Here is a 13,918-nt window from a genome sequence, read left to right as displayed (position 1 = left end):
TTTCCTACACAAAGCCCTCTAATAAAATCTAATGGCATTGAGGTTCTTCACCTACCTCATGATCTTTTTTAGTCTTCTGTTTTGTTCCTCCTACTCATTTGAACCTCTACAGATTAGAGAGCCCCAGGACTCAATTCTTAGACCACTTCTGTTCTCTATCTACTTCAACCCCTATATAATTTTTCCTTGTCTCATGGCTATACCATGTATACAACTCTTCAGCTACTTGATGGAATCTCTCAGATATGTAGCAGACATTTAAATTTAACATGTTAGAAACAATTTACTAGTCTACCCCTAACAAACAAACAAAAAACCAGGGAAACAGATAACCTGCTGCACCTTTGGCTTTTTCCATTGCAATTTTCATGACAATTTAATCCTTCTAGTTGCACAGAACAAAAACCTTGGAATCATCCTTGACTTTTCTCTCCTTTTTAATACTTTGACTATAATTAATCTGGAAATCCTGTTGGGCCTACCTATATTAAATATTTCAAACTTCTCACTCCATCTAATGCTACTACCCTGGTCCAAGCCATCATCATCTCTTAACTTGTTCACTGTAATTGCCTTTACCTGCTTTTACTCTTGCTCTCCTACAGTCTAGTCTCAAAAATCCAGAGTAATTCTTTTAATATATCAGTCTCTCATGTGTTTCTTCTGCATAAAGCCCTCTTATGACATATATCTTACTTAGAATAAAAGCCAAGTCCTTCAAATGGTCTAGAAGGCTTTACCTTTCTGACTTCCTCTTCTACTATTGATCACCTTAATCAATTACAGCTCTTCTGAGCTCCTTGATCCTTGGAAGAGCTAGGCATGGTCCTATCTCAGGGTCTTTGTACTTGCTATTTCCTCTCTGTGTGATGCTTGTTGCTCAAATAGGCTTTTATCAAGGATGGTACTGCTGAAGTCTAGTCAACAGAGGTCCAGCCTCTTACCTATCAAATATGTCTAGGAAGGTGTGTAACAAGTTAGTTTCAGGGAGTCAGGATGACTCAGGAAGATTGTGTCCTGGCAGTATCAGAACAACCCCTGGGCTCTTTCTTCATCTATATATAGGGAAATGTTGTTAGGGAGAAGTCACTATAGACTTGCAGAATGCATTAGACTGTCTGTGAAATCGGTGTTCTGGTATAATCGATAGGGTCTGAGGCCTGACTGCAGTCTTAGCCTTTAGTTCTCCATATGAAAAATACCTTATCCTTATAATAGCTAGGATTATGATCTGCAAGTGGCTAGAAAATTCAAAATTTCAGTTGCTTAACTACTTTAGATATGTATTTGTCTCTCATGTAAAACTCTGGAGCTCCACAGTTCAGGAGTAATATGGCAGTTAAGCTCCTCCAGCTCATTCCCCATCATGCTGAGTGTGGTCCTCATCCTCAGGTCTAAAACATCAAGTGCATTCCAGGCAGCAGGATAGAGAGAAAGGTGAATAAAAAGGCACAAAGTATAAACTCCAGCACTTTTATAAGGAAGGTTCTTGGAAGTTGTCATATAGCATTTCTACTTTTATCTCATTGTCTAGAACCTATAAGCATAGGCTACATGTAAGGATGTTCAGAAATCTATTCTTTATTCTGGGCAGCCACATTCCCAGCTAAAAATACTATTACTTGGGTGATTGAATCTAAGGGCCAGTGCTGTGGCTTGAATGTTTGTTCCCCCTGCAAAATTCATGTTGAAACTTAATACCCAGTGTAACAGTATTGACAGGTGGAAACTTGAGGAGATCATTAGGCCATGAGGGAGCCATCATAGATGACATGAGTGCCATCAAAAAGGTCTGGACAGAATTATCTAGACCCTCTGACCTTCCATTTCTTCTACCCTGAGGGGACATAGTGTTCTTCCACTCCAAAGGATGCAGCCACAGGGCACCATCTTGGAAGCAGAGAGCATCATCAGACACCAAATTGACACATGGGTCAAATTCTCATCAGACACCAAATCTGCTGGTGCCTTTATCTTGGACTTTGCAGCCTCCAGAACTGTGAGAAATAAATTGGTATTATTTATAAATTGCCTAGTCTGTGCTATTTTGTTATAGCTGCATGAACAAATTAAGACAGCCAGTAACAGGCTTAAGAAGAATGGAGTAGTCTCTGCCACAGCCCTTCTCAATTAAGCTACTTTTCAGTCACATGTATGTGTAAGACAGCATGTGTGTGTGTGTGTGTGTGTGTGTGTGTGTGTGGTACCCTTTAGGGAGAGGCAGTATGGGATGAGATAATAGCTAAAAGCATGGACTTGATTCCACTCAATGTTGCTGTGGACTTAAAACTGTTCTAAAAATGAAGTCTAGCCAGATATGGTGTTTCGTGTCTGGAATCCCAGCGACTCAGGAGGCTGAGGAGGGAGGATCACTTGAGACCAAGCGTTTGAGACTAGCTTCCGACCCCACCTCTAAACAGAATGAAAAAAAAATTAGCCATGTATGGTGGTACATGCCTATAGTCACAGCTACTCAGGAAGCTGAGGCAGGAGGATCCCTTGAGCCCAGGGTTCAAGGCTGCATTGAGCTATGATCATGCCACAGCACTCCAGCATGGGTGACAAAGTGAGACCTCAGCTCAAGCAAGCAATCAATAAAGTCTATTTTTAAAATATTTGTAAGTGTAGCCCTCAGAGTTAAACCCAAATTCTTCCATTTACAAGCTCTGTGGTCTTGGGCAAGTTATTTCATCTCCTCAAATCTCAGTCGCCCGTCTGTGAAGCAGAAATAATAGCATCAACTCCTGGGGTTACTGTACTTCTGATCTCAGTTGTGTATATAAATTGCTTACGCACAGTATTTGACACATAGTAAGTTCAATAAATAGAAGTTTCAACTATTATTTTATTATTTATTTATATATGCATGATTTTCACATAAAAACCTTCCCCATGTGTCCATATAGAAGCTATTCAAACAAGAAATTCAAAATTGTCATACCACCATGTTTCATTCTTCAAAGAGAGTGTGGCTTTCTGGAAGGGCTCTAAAGTTAGGAAAGCCAAGTTTTAACTCAGATGGTCTTGGGAAATTCACTTACTGTTTTTTTCTTTTTCTTATTTTCTCATTATTTCTCTCCCCCTTTCTTTTTTCCTCCCTCCCTCCCTCCCTCCCTCCCTCCCTCCCTCCCTCCCTCCCTCCCTCCCTCCCTCCCTTCCTTCCTTCCTTCCTTCCTTCCTTCCTTCCTTCCTTCCTTCCTTCCTTCCTTCCTTCCTTCCTTTTCTTTCTTTTCTTTCCTCATTCTTTCTTCTTTTTCCATTTATTCCTACTTTGTATTGTGGTGTCAAGGATCAAGTGCTCCCTTCTTTAGCATCCTTGACTCCTACTCACTGGATGACAGTAGCACCACTGACTACCCAGTTATGACAACTGAAATTGTCTCCAGACATTGCCAAATGTCCCCTTGGGGGCAAAATTGCCTTTTGTTGTAGCCACTACTTTAGACTATAAGATATTGAAAACTTAAATAATAGATCTATCAATTATAAATGTAAACCATTTAACAAAAATTGTATTAAATATGACATAAGCTTCAGGCGTTTTTTCTTTTCCAGTTGTGTAGTATATAAAGTATTATATAAGTTTGCAGTAATCACAGAAGTGTAAGGAAATAGCAAATGAAATTCAGGAAGCTCAAATTTTAAATAAAAAGACAACATTCTGTAGTGCTGCAATTGCTGTGCAAGTATAATCCTACAGTTGTGGTAAATACCATGGTATGAAAAAGAATAATGTAACTGAGTGTCACCTATGTATCTCACCCCCTAGACCTTCTAAATGATCACAACAGCCCTTCGACATCCCAGCTTCTGAAAATTCGCTTTGAACAAAGGAGTAAAATTTGGGAAGAAAAATGAAGACGAATTTTTGTCATTATTCTTGGAGAACGCTAAGAATCACATTATATCAATTTCATAAAATAAACTCATGCCACACGTTTCTCATACTTGAGCCTAGAGCTCCACTTAGTGGCTATTATGGTTACTAGGCGAAACAGGTGTAAATGGTTTTCAGTGGTTTAAGTGGTCCTCAGTCTAGTAGGACAATAAATGCTGTTTCTATCTTTTGATTTAGATACAACACTTAATTAAAATAATCAAGTGCAGTAGAACTATAATACAAATATCAAATAGTTGTAATTTCGTTGAATCTCAGGGATATGGCATTGAATGCCTAAAGCCAATTATCCAGGTGAGGAAACCCCTTTTCTTGCTCATCCAGCCCTATTTTACTCCAACAACAGTAATTAGACCAAAGAGGAGGAGGCAAAGGAAGAGGGACAGCCGATAATAGGATAAAGAAGCTTTGGGGTAAGAAGAGTGATGACATCCAGACATGCCATGCATTAAAAAATGCTTTCAGTTTTAATGCTTTCAGAGCATTAAAAAATGCTTTCAGTTTTTTTTTTTTTTGGTTTGGGTTTTTTTTTTTTTGTTTTTTTTTTTAAGATAGAGGCCTTTATTATCATTTTATTGTTAAAGTAATACATGGACATTACAAATAATACGGAATTTTATTTTACTTTTATAGATTTAGAGGGTAAAAGTGTAGTTTTGTTACATGAATATACTGTGCAGTGATGAAGCCTAGGCTTTTTTTTTTTTTTTTTTTTTTTTTTTTTTTTTTTTTTTGAGACAGAGTCTCACTTTGTTGCCCAGGCTAGAGTGAGTGCCGTGGCATCAGCCTAGCTCACAGCAACCTCAAACTCCTGGGCTCAAGCGATCCTCCTGCTTCAGCCTCCCAAGTAGCTGGGACTACAGGCATGCGCCACCATGCCCGGCTGATTTTTTTTCTATATATATTAGTTGGCTAATTAATTTCTTTCTATTTATAGTAGAGACAGGGTCTTCCTCTTGCTCAGGCTGGTTTCGAACTCCTGACCTCAAGCAATCCGCCAGCCTCGGCCTCCCAGAGTGCTAGGATTACAGGCGTGAGCCACCACGCCTGGCCAAGCCGGGGCTTTTAATGTAACCATCATCTGAATAGTGTACCTTGTGCCCAGTAGTTTTTTTGTTTTTTTTTTTCCGGCATATTATGGGGGTACAGATTTTAAGGTTTCAATAAATGCCCTTCCCCCCCTCCCCCCACAAGTCTGAGTCTCCAGCATGACCATCCCTCAGATGGTGCGCATATCACTCGTTATGTATGTATACACCGCCCCCCTCCCCCCCCAATACCCTATTACTGTAGTACCTATGTGTCCACTTAGGTGCTACTCAGCTAATACCAGTTTGCTGGTGAGTATATGTGGTGCTTGTTTTTCCATTCTTGGGATACTTCACTTAGTAGTATGGGTTCCAGCTCTAACCAGGAAAATATAAGATGTGCTATATCACCATTGTTTCTTAGAGCTGAATAGTACTCCATGGTATACATATACCACATTTTATTAATCCATTCTTGGATTGATGGTGCCCAGTAGTTTTTAATCCTTCATCCCCTTCCACCCTCCCACCTTTCGGAGTCTGCAATGTCTATTATTCCAGGTGCAGGATGGTGAGCATGCTCTCAGTGGGGACACAGCCACCCTAAATGCCTTAGAATGGCCAAACCCTGGCACACCTGTGCCAGCCTTCCAAGGGAACAGCGTGACTATGTCCACAGCAGTTGGTGAGGAGGGAAAGAGAAATTCTCATCTCCACATCTGTTAAATGGACACTGGCGCCACCTAGTCACTGGGCTAGAACTGCTCTCCTCTACAGAGCCCAGTGTCGCACCCATGTCTCTGCTGAGAGGAGAGAAGCACTCTCAGCTTACAAGTGAAGAACTCTTGAATGGAAGAGAGCATCTGCCCTGGTCATTTTTGTCTCAAGGGGCACCTGGTGGGCTGCACTCTCCTCTCTTCTGGGGCAGAGGGTTAGAACTCTTCTGGGGCGTAGGGTTAGGGTTAGAACTCCTGAACTCCCACAGTTCCTCTGGGACCTGCCACCCCCTGTGACTACTGCTGTCCAAGTGGGTGCTAGAGAATGTTTGCAAGGGATTCAGTGATGCAGAGACACAAGGGGTGAGATGTCCTAAGCAGGACAGCTGGAGAGACTCCACTACTCCATGGAGGGAGGTGGATGAGCTGTGGAAAAGGGGTTTTCTGAAACCTTCAGCTACATTATGGCCACACACCCCCATGCAAACTTGGGTGCAGTATGCTCACTGTCATTGGGGGTACAGTCCCCTTAAAAGCCCAGGACTGGCCATTCCTTGGTGCCACCATGCAACCTCCTGTGTAACCAGTCATGGATGCATCCACAGCAGCGGGTGGTGGGAGTGAAGTCCCTGTCTCCACATCCCTTCCCAGCATGAGTGCTGCTTGGCCACTGGGGCTGAACCATTCTCCTGCTCTATGGGACCCAGCTCCACACTTTTGTCTCCACTGGGAGGGGTGCAGACACTTTTGGTTCACCTGAGAGCGGGAAGCTCTCAGGTGGAGAAGTGTAGGTGCTCTGGTTTATTTTGTCCCAAGGGGTTCTTTGGCATGCTGCACTTTCCCTTCCCCTAGGGGCAGCCTGTCCTGAGTGTTAGAACTACAGGAATCCTATAGCTGACCTGGGTCTTGTTGGAACATGGTGGTTGTCACAGTCCTAGTAGGTGCTGGAGAATGTTCATGGACGGGGGATCCAGTGATAAGGAGACAGAAGGGCTGGGCCACCTGGGCAGAACAGAGGCCCATAATAGGTGCACAAGCAGTATGGTGCCTGCTGCCTCAGCTTGGGTCTGGAGCGAGGGCAAATGACTCTGTGTGGGCTCGCCATCCTGTGCTCTGCCCTCAAGAGGTTCCCAAATTGTTGTCTACAGCGGTGCTTGGACTTGTGAGGATAAACGTGCTCCCCCAACAGTTCAGGAGCCAGCAGTCTGCTGCAAGGGTGAGGGGCAAAAACAAATACCTCCATCAACCCTTTTCACAGGACTCCAAGTTCCATGGGGGTCAATCACTGCCGAACTCTTGCTTCCTTCTTATTCTGCAACTCAGCTTCTTTCCTGTGGGTTCTCCAGTAGGTTCTGGCACTCTTCCCCCAATATTCCACCTGGGCCCTGATTACTCACATGTAACTTTGGTTCTTCTTTCTGAGGAGAACTGGCAGTCAATGTCTCTACTCAGCCATCTTGAAAAAGTATAATTCAGAAAATTATAAAGAATGTAAAGTCATGGACGAGGAGAAAAAATGGCGGAGTAGAGGTAACTCTCCGGACTCCTGCTCCCAGAGGAGACACAGATCTTGGTCTCCTACGCGCGAGTGGATCTCCCCACTACAAGGACAGCGTTGAGAATTCGCAGAGGAGCAACGTGGAACTGTCATAAAAGGATAAACAAGGTGATCGGGAAATCAGATCGCGTTCTCTGGAGAGTGCAAAGCAAACAATAGTGCGCGTGGGAGGGCGCTGGCCCGAGGGGCCACGTGGTGAAGTGGGATCAGACCCACAGGAGAACTCCTTGCTTCCCCATTGACCTCCACACCCGCCCAGCCAGAGACCTATCTGAAACTGGTGCGAAATTGCAGCAGAAGGAGAGGGTGCTGGAGGGTGCGGTTGATGGTGAAAGGTGGCAGCGTGGTCCCCCCTGAGCCCCATGCTAGGACGGCTCCAAGACGGGAGGAAACTGATCTGCGCAGACCCAGAGGCGGTTAGAGGTCTCGCCTCTGGTAACCAGGGAGACTAAGCGGGGGCTCTAAGTTGCAACTGCCCCAGGCGAATAAAACTGCACAGGGCAGGTCAGTAAAAGCATGGGCTCCGACTGAACAGGCGGTTGGGCAGGCGGCCTGGAGGAAAATACGGGGTGAGTCCTATTGACCCAGGTCCCCAACCCGGCACCGGCTGCACCCTAATCAGTCGCCCCCAGTACTGGTGCCCTACAAGTGGGCTAGCAATCGCCATTGAGGGGTCCACAGCCCAGCCATCAGTGGCTAAGTCCCCCACCCCTGCCCAGCCTAGAGTCTCTCCTGGCAAATCCCGCCACTACACAATCTGCGATCGGCTCATCAGGCCTGGCTTCATCAAGGAACTACTGAGAAGTTTAGCAGCCAAGGGGAGTTACAGCCACTGGGGTGCAGGGCGTGCAGGGCAGACTGGGGAGATAAGGCCTCCCCTCAGCCCACATCTCTCTTGCCTAAAGTGGTAGGCTCCACCCCTAGAGGTGGAGTGAGACAAGAAAACCCACTTTCCCCAAAAGCTACCCCTGTCAGGGGAACCTTCCAAGTGTGGTGGAAGAGCTCCCCCCAGTGGTTGATCAAGAAACCACAAAAAGTAGACTGAGCTCTAACAATTGACCCAGATGGGGAGGGCCCAACGCAATTCAAAAAATCAAGCCGAAAATACTCCCCCTAGGAGATACACCAGCTCTCAAGAAATGGAGTCTGAACAAACCCAAAACACTAAAATGACAGAAGAAGAATTCCAAAATTGGATTGTAAAAAAGCTCAATGAAATGCAAGAAAAAATGGATAACCAACACAAATAAACTACAAAGAAGATACAAGAATTGTAACAAAGATTCACTAAGGAGATCAACATCTTGAAGAAGAATCAATCAGACATCCTCGATATGAAGAATTTATTCAGGGAAATTCAAAACACAGTGGAAAGCCTCAAAAATAGGGTGGACCAAACAGAAGAAAGAATCTCAGAGCTGGAAGACAACTCATTCAAATCAAATAAGTTAATCACAGAGTTAGAGCAGAAAAATAAGAGACATGAGCAAAGCTTACAAGAATTGTGGAATTATACGAAGAAAAATAACCTGCGGGTCCACTGGATTCTGGAGAAGGAGGAAGAAAAAACCCAAGGGTTAGATAAGCTTTTTGAAGAAATAATTGAGGAAAACATCTGAGGTCTAACCAGTAACCTAGAATTAGAAATACAAGAGGCCAAAAGGACTCCTGGGACATACAATGCAAACAGGAAAACACCACGCCATGTAGTCATCAAACTGACCAAAATATCAACAAAAGAGACCCTCCTACAAGCTGTTAGGCACAGGAAGGAAGTTACATACAAAGGAAAACCGATCCGAATAACTCCAGATTTCCCAACTGAAACAATACAAGCAAGGAGGGAATGGGGACCCACTCTCACTCTTTTAAAACAAAATAACACCCCACTCTTTTAAAACAAAATAACACCCAACCTAGAATCTTGTACCCTGCAAAACTAAGCTTCATATATGAAGGAGAAATTAAGACATTCTCAGATAAGCAAAGTCTCAAAGAATTCACCAAGACAAGACCAGCCCTACAAGAAGTACTCAAAACAGTGTTATGCACAGAACATAATAAAAACTGACGAATATAAAAACAACCAAAACCCAAAGATTAAAGGACAGATATTACAATGGCTCAAGAGAGAAATCAAAACAACATCCAACCCAAGAGAATGAACAGTAATCTACCTTACCTATCAGTTCTCTCAATAAATGTGAACGGCTTAAACTCTCCACTCAAGAGACATAGGCTGGCTGTATGGATAAGGAAATACAGGCCAAGTATATGCTGTCTTCAGGAAACACATCTAACCTGCAAGGATGCATATAGACTAAAAGTAAAAGGGTGGAGATTAGTATTCCACGCAAGTGGAAGCCAAAAAAGGCTGGCGTGGCAGTTCTAATTTCAGACGATTTAGTTTTTAAACCAACAAAAGTAGCGAAAGACAAGGAGGGTCATTATATAATGGTGAAGGGCACACGTCAATAAGAAGAGATAACAATTTTAAATATATATGCACCCAACTTAGGTGCACCCAGATTGATAAAGAAAACCTTACTGGATCTAAGCAAATGGATTAATAGCAACTCCATAATCACCGGAGATTTCAACAGCCCACTGACGGCACAAGACAGATCCTCCAAACAGAAAATTAATAAAGAAATAATGGACTTAAACAAAACTCTAGAACAATTGGGTCTGACTGACATTTACAGGACATTCTACCCCAAATCCACTGAATATACGTTCTTCTCATCAGCTCATGGGACATTCTCTAAAATTGACCATATCCTAGGACACAAAGTAAATCTCAAGAAATTTAAAAAAATAGAAATCATACCATGTATCTTCTCAGATCACAGTGGAATAAAAGTAGAAATCAACCCTAACAGAAACTCATACTTTTACACAAAAACGTGGAAATTAAACAACCTCCTACTAAATGATTACTTCATAAATGAAGAAATCAAGATGGAAATTAAGAAATTCTATGAACAAAATGACAATGGAGAGACAAGTTATCAAATCCTCTGGGACACAGCTGAAGCAGTTCTGAGAGCAAAGTTTATTTCCATAAATGCCTATAACCAAAAGTCAAAAAGATCACAAATAGACAATCTAATGAAATAACTCAAAGAGATGGAAAAACAAGAACAGACCAACCCCAAACCCAGCAGAAGAAGTGAAATCAACAAGATCAAATCAGAACTAAATGAAATTGAAAACAGGGAAGCTATTCAGGAGATTAATAAAACAAAAAGTTGGTTCTTTGAAAAACTAACAGAATTGACACGCCATTGACTAGGCTAATGAAAAGCAGAAAAGAGAAATCTCTAATAAGCTCCATCAGGAACAAAAAAGGAGATATCACAACTGATCCCAAGGAAATACAAGATATAATTTATGAATACTACAAAAATCTTTATGCACACAAACTGGAAAATGTGGAGGAAATGGACAAATTTCAAGAAACACACAGCCTCCCTAGCCTCAACCAGGAAAAAATAGTTCCTAAACAGACCAATCTCAAGAGCTGAAATAGAAACAGCAACTAAAAATCTCCCCAAAAAGAAAAGTCCTGGTCCAGATGTTTTCACACCTGAATTTTACCACACTTACAAAGAAGAACTAGTACCTATCTTGCAGAAACTATTCCACAACATCGAGAAGAATGGAAACCTCCCCGACACCTTTTATGAAGCGAATATTACTCTGATACCAAAACCAGGAAAGGACGCAACAATAAAAGAAAACTATAGACCAATATCCCTAATGAATATATATGCAAAAATTTTCAACAAAATTCTAGCTAACCGAATCCAGACGCTTATCAAAAAAATAATCCATCACGACCAAATGGGCTTCATCCTAGGGATGCAGGGATGATTCATATGTAAGTAAATCTATAAATGCAATTCACCACATAAACAGAAGCAAAAACAAAGACCACATGATTCTTTCAACAGATGCAGAAAAAGCTTTTGACAAAATTCAACACCCCTTCATGATACAAATAAAAAGAGGCATAAAAGGAACCTTTTATGCCTTTTATTAAAATATGCCTATTTTAATAAAATAGGCATAGAAGGAACATATCTAAAAATGATACAAGCCATATATGACAGACCCATAGCCAACATCATACTGAATGGGGAAAAATTGAAAGCATTCCCACTTAGAACTGGAACCAGACAAGGCTGCCATCTCCACTTCTGTTCAACATAGTGCTGGAAGTCCTAGCTACAGCAATCAGACAGGAAAGTGGAATTAAAGGTATCTAAAGAGAGGCAGAAGAGATCAAACTTTCACTGTTTGCTTATGATATGATATTATATTTAGAAAACCCCAAAGATTCAACCAAGAAACTCCTGGAACTGATAAATGAATTTAGTAAAGTCTCAGGATACAAAATCAATACACAGAAATCAGAGGCATTCATATACGCCAACAACAATCTAATTGAGCACCAAATCAAAGACTCAATTCCCTTCACAATAGCAACAAAGAAATTAAAGTACCTAGGAATATACTTAATCAAGGAGGTAAAAGACCTCTACAGGGAACTATGAAACACTGAGGAAGGAAATAGCAGAGGATGTAAACAGATGGAAATCCATTCCATGCTCGTGGGTCAGCAGACTCAACATCATTAAAATGTCTATACTACCCGAACTGATCTGCAGACTCAATGCAATACCTATTAAAATCTCATCAGCATTCTTCACAGATATTGAAAAAATAATTTTATGCTTCATATGGAATCAAAGAAGACCCCGAATATCAAAAGCAATTCTAGGCAACAAAAGCAAAATGGGAGGTATTAATATGCCAGATATCAAACTATACTACAAAGCTGCAGTAATTAAGTCAATCTGGTATTGGCACAAAAATAGGAATATTGACCAGTGGAACAGATCTGAGAACCCTGATATAAAACCATCCTCATATAGCCATCTAATCTTTGACAAAGTAGACAAAAACATATGCTGGGGAAAAGAATCCCTTTTCAATAAACAGTGCTGGGAAAACTGGATAGCCACTTGTAGAAGGCTAAAGCAGGACCCACACCTTTCACCTCTCACAAAAATCAACTCATGCTGGATAACAGACTTAAACCTAAGGTATGAAACTATTAGAATTCTAGAGGAAAATGTTGGGAACACTCTCCTAGATATCGGACTAGGCAAAGAGTTTATGAAGAAGTCTCCAAAGGCAATCACAGCAGCAACAAAAATAAATAAATGGGACATGATCAAACTAAAAAGCTTCTGCACAGCCAAAGAAACAGTCATGAAAGTAAACAGACAACCTACAGAATGGGAGAAAATTTTTGTATCCTATGCATCCGATAAAGGGCTGATAACTAAAATATACTTAGAACTCACGAAAATCACCAAGAAAAAATCAAATAACCCTATTAAAAAGTGGGCAAAGGACTTGAACAGAAACTTTTCTAAAGAAGACAGAAGAATGGCCAACAAACATATGAAAAAATGCTCAACATCTCTAATCATCAGCGAAATGCAAATCAAAACCACAGTGAGATATCACTTAACTCCAGTGAGAATGGCCTTTATCAAAAAGTCTCCAAACAATAAATGCTGGCGTGGATGCAGAGAGAGAGGAACATTCCTACACTGCTGGTGGGACTGCAAACTAATTCAACCTCTGTGGAAAGCAATATGGAGATACCTTAAAGCGATACAAATGAATCTACCATTTGATCCAGCAATCCCATTACTGGGCGTCTACCCAAAAGATCCAATAACACTCTACAAAAAAGACACCTGCACCTGAATAGCAGCACAATTCATAATCGCAAGGCCGTGGAAACAGCCCAAGTGCCCATCAATCCAAGAATGGATTAATAAAATGTGGTATATGTATACCATGGAGTACTATTCAGCTCTAAGAAACAACGGTGATATAGCACATCTTATATTTTCCTGGTTAGAAATGGAACCCATACTACTAAGTGAAGTATGCTAAGAGTGGAAAAACAAACACTACATATACTCACCAGCAAACTGGTATTAACTGAGCAGCAACTAAATGGACACATAAGTACTACAGTAACTGGGTATTGGGCAGGTGGGAGGGGGGAGGGTAGTGGGTATATACATACATAATGAGTGAGATGTGCACCATCTGGGGGATGGTCGCACTGGAAACTCAGACTTGTAGGGGTAGGGGGAAAGGGCATTTTTTGAAACCTTAAAATTTGTACCCCTAAAATATGCTGAAATAAAAAAAAATTAATTAAAAAAAAAGAATGTAAAGTCATGTGTAGTCCTATCTCGCTGTAGATAATTACTTTTAATATTTTGTTGTGTCTTTTTCTATGCACATGTTCTATATAATAAATCATTTTTCTATCTAAATCAATATTTGGAATTTAACCAAAGATTAATCAATGGTATTTGAAACCAGAGTAGTGATTATCTCAATGCAAGGATTAGGTATTAACTTGAAACAAACTAAAGAGAAATTACTGGGAGCATTGGAAATATTCTATATCTTGATCTGAGTGTTAGTTACACATACATATGTATGCATGTGTGTTTGTATACAATTTATCCATTAAATTTCATACCTTTATTAATAGTTTATATATGTTACATCTAAAAAATATAAACCAAAGAAAAATCAAGCTGAAGATTAATTTCAATTCCAATTGAGAACATCCATTATCAATTTATTGAATTTTCCATAATTGAAAAAGTAATAT

The sequence above is a fragment of the Microcebus murinus genome, chromosome X, assembly GCF_040939455.1.
Source record: "Microcebus murinus isolate Inina chromosome X, M.murinus_Inina_mat1.0, whole genome shotgun sequence".
Lineage (NCBI taxonomy): Eukaryota > Metazoa > Chordata > Mammalia > Primates > Cheirogaleidae > Microcebus > Microcebus murinus.
This window is presented reverse-complemented; position numbering follows the sequence as displayed.